Raw genomic sequence first — 7,500 nt, 5'->3', positions numbered from 1 at the left:
ATGTCTTGCGAAGACCATGGGCACAAGGCCATGGCATATGGTGAGGAAAGGACCACGGTTGCCAAGGTTAGGCACCGGAATGCTTGGCCTTGGCTTGCCAAAGCAGGGCATTGCTGGGTTGGGCTCCCTTGGCCTTCCGGGCGCCTTGGACACTGTCTTGGGAAGACCATGGGCACAAGGCCATGGCATATGGTGGGGAATGGACCACGGTTGCCAAGGCTAGGCATATAGAGAGGAATCGCATTTTTGCCCGGATAGGCACCGGAATGCTTGGCCTTGGCTTGCCATAGCAGGGCATTGCTGGGTTGGGCTCCCTTGGCCTTCCGGGGGCCTTGGACGCTGTCTTGGGAAGACCATGGGCACAAGGCCATGGCATATAGTGAGGAATGGACCACGGTTGGCAAGGCTAGGCATATAGAGAGGAATGGACCACGGTTGCCAAGGTTGCGCAAGTTTTGGGCATTTTTTGCCCGGATATGCCCAAGTATGCCCCGATAGGCCCGTTACGCCCCGGTATGAACGCGTATGCCCGGATAGACTCGGTATGCCTTGGGATACATGCGTATGCCCCGATAGGCTTGGTACGCCCCGATATGCGCACGTGTGCCCCAGTAGGGCTCGGTATGCCCCGGTATGTACGCGTGTGCCCCGATAGGCCCGGTATGCCCCGATATGCACACGTGTGCCCCAATAGGGGTCGGTATGCCCCGGTAGGTACGCGTGTGCCCCGTAATGCACGTTTCGCAGATCTCCCCGCATGTCCCGCCCCTATATGTAATACTTACTTACTTACTTACTTTCTTTCTTGCTTGCTTGCTTGCTTGCAATGGTTGGGAGTGCCCGGCATGCCCCGCTGCAGAGACCAAGGGCGCAATGACTTGGCACCGCGGATGCCGGGACTCCGGCACTTCCCGTGGCACTGATGGTTGGTTCCAAAGACAAAAGGCCGTGCAAGGCCACCGCACCGCGGATGATTTTGCTCGTGCTGGCGCCGTTGTGTGGCCAAAGAACATGCGCGAATGCTCGTGTCGGAAGGGTTGGTGTCCTGGCCCCGCGGGTGTCACGAATGCTCGGTTGCGAAGACCATGGGACCAGAGCCATGGCACGTCGGATGATGGCTCCAGCTGGCGCCCCGGCACTTTCTGTGGCATTGATGCTCGGTTTCAAAGACAAACGTGCGCAGTGCCAGGGGACCGCGGATGACTGCTCGTGCTGGCCCCGTTGGGCGGCATTGATGGTCGGTTGCAAAGAAAATGCGCGATTGCTCGTGTCGGGGCCCGGCAAGCCAAGGCCAAGCGAGCCATGGCACGTCGGATGATGGCTCCAGCTGGCGCCCCGGCACTTTCTGTGGCATTGATGCTCGGTTTCAAAGACAAACGTGCGCAGGGCCAGGGGACCGCGGATGACTGCTCGTGCTGGCCCCGTTGGGCGGCATTGATGGTCGGTTGCAAAGAAAATGCGCGATTGCTCGTGTCGGGGCCTGGCAAGCCAAGGCCAAGCGAGCCATGGCAACGCGGATGATGGCTCGCTAGTGCTGGCGCCGTGCACAGTGGCCTCGCACACTCGCCCTGCACGCTTCCCTTGCACGCAGCCTTGCACACTAGCCTCGCATGCGAGCCTTGCACCCTAGCCATGCAAACTAGCCTTGCACGGTAGCCATGCACACAAGCCGTGCACATTAGCCATGCGCACAAGCCCCGCACACTAGCCTTGCGCACAACCCTTGCACACAAGCCATGCACTCGAGCAATGCACACAAGCCTTGCACTCAAGCAATGCACACAAGCCCTGGACACTAGCCTTGCACACGGGCCTGGCACACAAGCCTTGGGCACTAGCCTTGCGCACTAGCGTTCCACATGAGCCTTGCACACTAGCCTTGGACACTAGCCTTGCACACAGGCCTTGCACACTAGGCATGCTTGGGCGAGCTGATCCCGCATCAAGTCGACGGGTCTAGGCATTCTTGGGCGCAGATCCCGCATCGTCTCGTCGCGTCTGGGCGCAAACACGTCGCGTCTCGTTGCGTCTTCAGAAGTCGTCGCTAACAGCACCTTTGGTTGCCACTGGTGGTTAGGCTGGTTGGTTGCGCAAACCCTATAGGAGGGTGGCATGCTGGTGGGCGTTTTTGCCCGGATAGGCACTAGAATGTGCAGATTTTGGGCGTTTTTGCCTGGATAGGCTAAGGAATGGGCATGCTTTGGGCGTTTTTGCCCGGATAGGCACCGGAATGCTTGGCCTTGGCTTGTCCTAGCAAGGCATTGCTGGGTTGGGCTCCCTTGGCCTTTTGGGCGCCTTGGACGATGTCTTGCGAAGACCATGGGCACAAGGCCATGGCATATGGTGAGGAAAGGGCCACGGTTGCCAAGGTTAGGCACCGGAATGCTTGGCCTTGGCTTGCCAAAGCAGGGCATTGCTGGGTTGGGCTCCCTTGGCCTTCCGGGCGCCTTGGACACTGTCTTGGGAAGACCATGGGCACAAGGCCATGGCATATGGTGGGGAATGGACCACGGTTGCCAAGGCTAGGCATATAGAGAGGAATTGCATTTTTGCCCGGATAGGCACCGGAATGCTTGGCCTTGGCTTGCCATAGCAGGGCATTGCTGGGTTGGGCTCCCTTGGCCTTCCGGGGGCCTTGGACGCTGTCTTGGGAAGACCATGGGCACAAGGCCATGGCATATAGTGAGGAATGGACCACGGTTGGCAAGGCTAGGCATATAGAGAGGAATGGACCACGGTTGCCAAGGTTGCGCAAGTTTTGGGCATTTTTTGCCCGGATATGCCCAAGTATGCCCCGATAGGCCCGTTACGCCCCGGTATGAACGCGTATGCCCGGATAGACTCGGTATGCCTTGGGATACATGCGTATGCCCCGATAGGCTTGGTACGCCCCGATATGCGCACGTGTGCCCCAGTAGGGCTCGGTATGCCCCGGTATGTACGCGTGTGCCCCGATAGGCCCGGTATGCCCCGATATGCACACGTGTGCCCCAATAGGGGTCGGTATGCCCCGGTAGGTACGCGTGTGCCCCGTAATGCACGTTTCGCAGATCTCCCCGCATGTCCCGCCCCTATATGTAATACTTACTTACTTACTTACTTTCTTTCTTGCTTGCTTGCTTGCTTGCAATGGTTGGGAGTGCCCGGCATGCCCCGCTGCAGAGACCAAGGGCGCAATGACTTGGCACCGCGGATGCCGGGACTCCGGCACTTCCCGTGGCACTGATGGTTGGTTCCAAAGACAAAAGGCCGTGCAAGGCCACCGCACCGCGGATGATTTTGCTCGTGCTGGCGCCGTTGTGTGGCCAAAGAACATGCGCGAATGCTCGTGTCGGAAGGGTTGGTGTCCTGGCCCCGCGGGTGTCACGAATGCTCGGTTGCGAAGACCATGGGACCAGAGCCATGGCACGTCGGATGATGGCTCCAGCTGGCGCCCCGGCACTTTCTGTGGCATTGATGCTCGGTTTCAAAGACAAACGTGCGCAGGGCCAGGGGACCGCGGATGACTGCTCGTGCTGGCCCCGTTGGGCGGCATTGATGGTCGGTTGCAAAGAAAATGCGCGATTGCTCGTGTCGGGGCCCGGCAAGCCAAGGCCAAGCGAGCCATGGCACGTCGGATGATGGCTCCAGCTGGCGCCCCGGCACTTTCTGTGGCATTGATGCTCGGTTTCAAAGACAAACGTGCGCAGGGCCAGGGGACCGCGGAGGACTGCTCGTGCTGGCCCCGTTGGGCGGCATTGATGGTCGGTTGCAAAGAAAATGCGCGATTGCTCGTGTCGGGGCCTGGCAAGCCAAGGCCAAGCGAGCCATGGCAACGCGGATGATGGCTCGCTAGTGCTGGCGCCGTGCACAGTGGCCTCGCACACTCGCCCTGCACGCTTCCCTTGCACGCAGCCTTGCACACTAGCCTCGCATGCGAGCCTTGCACCCTAGCCATGCAAACTAGCCTTGCACGGTAGCCATGCACACAAGCCGTGCACATTAGCCATGCGCACAAGCCCCGCACACTAGCCTTGCGCACAACCCTTGCACACAAGCCATGCACTCGAGCAATGCACACAAGCCTTGCACTCAAGCAATGCACACAAGCCCTGGACACTAGCCTTGCACACGGGCCTGGCACACAAGCCTTGGGCACTAGCCTTGCGCACTAGCGTTCCACATGAGCCTTGCACACTAGCCTTGGACACTAGCCTTGCACACAGGCCTTGCACACTAGGCATGCTTGGGCGAGCTGATCCCGCATCAAGTCGACGGGTCTAGGCATTCTTGGGCGCAGATCCCGCATCGTCTCGTCGCGTCTGGGCGCAAACACGTCGCGTCTCGTTGCGTCTTCAGAAGTCGTCGCTAACAGCACCTTTGGTTGCCACTGGTGGTTAGGCTGGTTGGTTGCGCAAACCCTATAGGAGGGTGGCATGCTGGTGGGCGTTTTTGCCCGGATAGGCACTAGAATGTGCAGATTTTGGGCGTTTTTGCCTGGATAGGCTAAGGAATGGGCATGCTTTGGGCGTTTTTGCCCGGATAGGCACCGGAATGCTTGGCCTTGGCTTGTCCTAGCAAGGCATTGCTGGGTTGGGCTCCCTTGGCCTTTTGGGCGCCTTGGACGATGTCTTGCGAAGACCATGGGCACAAGGCCATGGCATATGGTGAGGAAAGGACCACGGTTGCCAAGGTTAGGCACCGGAATGCTTGGCCTTGGCTTGCCAAAGCAGGGCATTGCTGGGTTGGGCTCCCTTGGCCTTCCGGGCGCCTTGGACACTGTCTTGGGAAGACCATGGGCACAAGGCCATGGCATATGGTGGGGAATGGACCACGGTTGCCAAGGCTAGGCATATAGAGAGGAATTGCATTTTTGCCCGGATAGGCACCAGAATGCTTGGCCTTGGCTTGCCATAGCAGGGCATTGCTGGGTTGGGCTCCCTTGGCCTTCCGGGGGCCTTGGACGCTGTCTTGGGAAGACCATGGGCACAAGGCCATGGCATATAGTGAGGAATGGACCACGGTTGGCAAGGCTAGGCATATAAAGAGGAATGGACCACGGTTGCCAAGGTTGCGCAAGTTTTGGGCATTTTTTGCCCGGATATGCCCAAGTATGCCCCGATAGGCCCGTTACGCCCCGGTATGAACGCGTATGCCCGGATAGACTCGGTATGCCTTGGGATACATGCGTATGCCCCGATAGGCTTGGTACGCCCCGATATGCGCACGTGTGCCCCAGTAGGGCTCGGTATGCCCCGGTATGTACGCGTGTGCCCCGATAGGCCCGGTATGCCCCGATATGCACACGTGTGCCCCAATAGGGGTCGGTATGCCCCGGTAGGTACGCGTGTGCCCCGTAATGCACGTTTCGCAGATCTCCCCGCATGTCCCGCCCCTATATGTAATACTTACTTACTTACTTACTTTCTTTCTTGCTTGCTTGCTTGCTTGCAATGGTTGGGAGTGCCCGGCATGCCCCGCTGCAGAGACCAAGGGCGCAATGACTTGGCACCGCGGATGCCGGGACTCCGGCACTTCCCGTGGCACTGATGGTTGGTTCCAAAGACAAAAGGCCGTGCAAGGCCACCGCACCGCGGATGATTTTGCTCGTGCTGGCGCCGTTGTGTGGCCAAAGAACATGCGCGAATGCTCGTGTCGGAAGGGTTGGTGTCCTGGCCCCGCGGGTGTCACGAATGCTCGGTTGCGAAGACCATGGGACCAGAGCCATGGCACGTCGGATGATGGCTCCAGCTGGCGCCCCGGCACTTTCTGTGGCATTGATGCTCGGTTTCAAAGACAAACGTGCGCAGGGCCAGGGGACCGCGGATGACTGCTCGTGCTGGCCCCGTTGGGCGGCATTGATGGTCGGTTGCAAAGAAAATGCGCGATTGCTCGTGTCGGGGCCTGGCAAGCCAAGGCCAAGCGAGCCATGGCAACGCGGATGATGGCTCCAGCTGGCGCCCCGGCACTTTCTGTGGCATTGATGCTCGGTTTCGAAGACAAACGTGCGCAGGGCCAGGGGACCGCGGAGGACTGCTCGTGCTGGCCCCGTTGGGCGGCATTGATGGTGTGTTGCAGAGAGCATGTGCGATTGCAAGTGTCGGCCGGGTTTGGGTTCCCTTGGGCTTTCGGGTGCCTTGGACGCTGTCTTGCGAAGACCATGGGCACAAGGCCCCGTCCTGGCCCCTTGTTCGATTCGCTCTCGTCTTGCGCTTGCTTCCAAGGTCCTCCATGACCTTCCCCATGGCCTTGCTAGATCCCCCCCATGACGCATGACCTCTGTCCGTTGATTGGTTTTGAGTGCACACCATGCCCGGCTTGGCACCGTGTTGTCGCGTGAGTGGCATTTGGATCGTGCATGCTGGTGGGCTACCTGCCAATGCGCACAAGCCTTGCACACTAGCCTTGCGCACGAGCCTTGCACAAAAGCCTTGGACACAAGCCTTGCGCACAAGCCATGCGCACAAGCCTTGGACGCTAGCCTTGCACACAAGCCATGCATACAAGCCTTGCTCACAAGCCTTGGGCACTGGCCCATCGCAGTAGCCTTGCACACAAGCCTTGCGCACTAGCTTTGGGCACGAGCCTTGCGCACTTGCCTTGGGCACTAGCCTTGCACACAACCCTTGGGAACTAGCCTTGCGCACCAGCCTTGCCCACAAGCCTTGCACACCAGCCTTGCACACTAGCCTTGCATACAAGCCTTGCACACTAGCCTTGCACACAGGCCATGCTCACTAGCCTTGGGCACTAGCCTTGCACACAGACCTTGGGCACTAGCCTTGCGCACTAGCCTTGCCCACGAGCCTTGCACACTAGCCTTGCACGCAGGCCTTGCACGCTAGGCATGCTTGGGCCAGCAGCTCCCGCATCAAGTCGGCGGGTGTAGGCACGGTTGGGCGCAGATCCCGCATCGCCTCGTCGCGTCTGGGCGCAAACCCGTCGCGTCTCGTTGCGTCTTCAGAAGTCGTCGCTAACAGCACCTTTGGTTGCCACTGGTGGTTAGGCGGGTTGGTTGCGCAAACCCTATAGGAGGGTGGCATGCTGCGGGGCGCTGGAATGCGCAGGCTTAGGGCGTTTTTGCCCGGATAGGCACTGGAATGTGCTGGTTTTGGGCGTTTTTGCCTGGATAGGCTAAGGAATGGGCATGCTTTGGGCGTTTTCCCCGGATAGGCACTGGAATGGGCTGGTTTTGGGCGTTTTTGCCTGGATAGGCTAACGAATGGGGCATGCTTTGGGCGTTTTTGCCCGGGTAGGCACTGGAATGCCTGGCCTTGGCTGGGCATTGCTGGGTTGGGCTCCCTTGGCCTTTCAGGCGCCTTGGATGCTGTCTTGTGAAGACCATGGGCACAAGGCCATGGCATATAGTGGGGAATGGACCATGGTTGCCAAGGTTAGGCAATATAGAGGGCGGTGGGCGAGTAGGCCATGGCGTCACTTGTTTGCCCGTGTTTGCTCCCTTTGTGCGTTGTTTGGTTTTGGGAGCACACCTACCTTGCTAGGCTCGGCGGCTTACCCCTG

This window comes from Tasmannia lanceolata, unplaced genomic scaffold (assembly GCF_043159265.1).
Source record: "Tasmannia lanceolata isolate RefF3 unplaced genomic scaffold, GAP_Taslan_0.1 ptg000098l, whole genome shotgun sequence".
NCBI lineage: Eukaryota > Viridiplantae > Streptophyta > Magnoliopsida > Canellales > Winteraceae > Tasmannia > Tasmannia lanceolata.
This window is presented reverse-complemented; position numbering follows the sequence as displayed.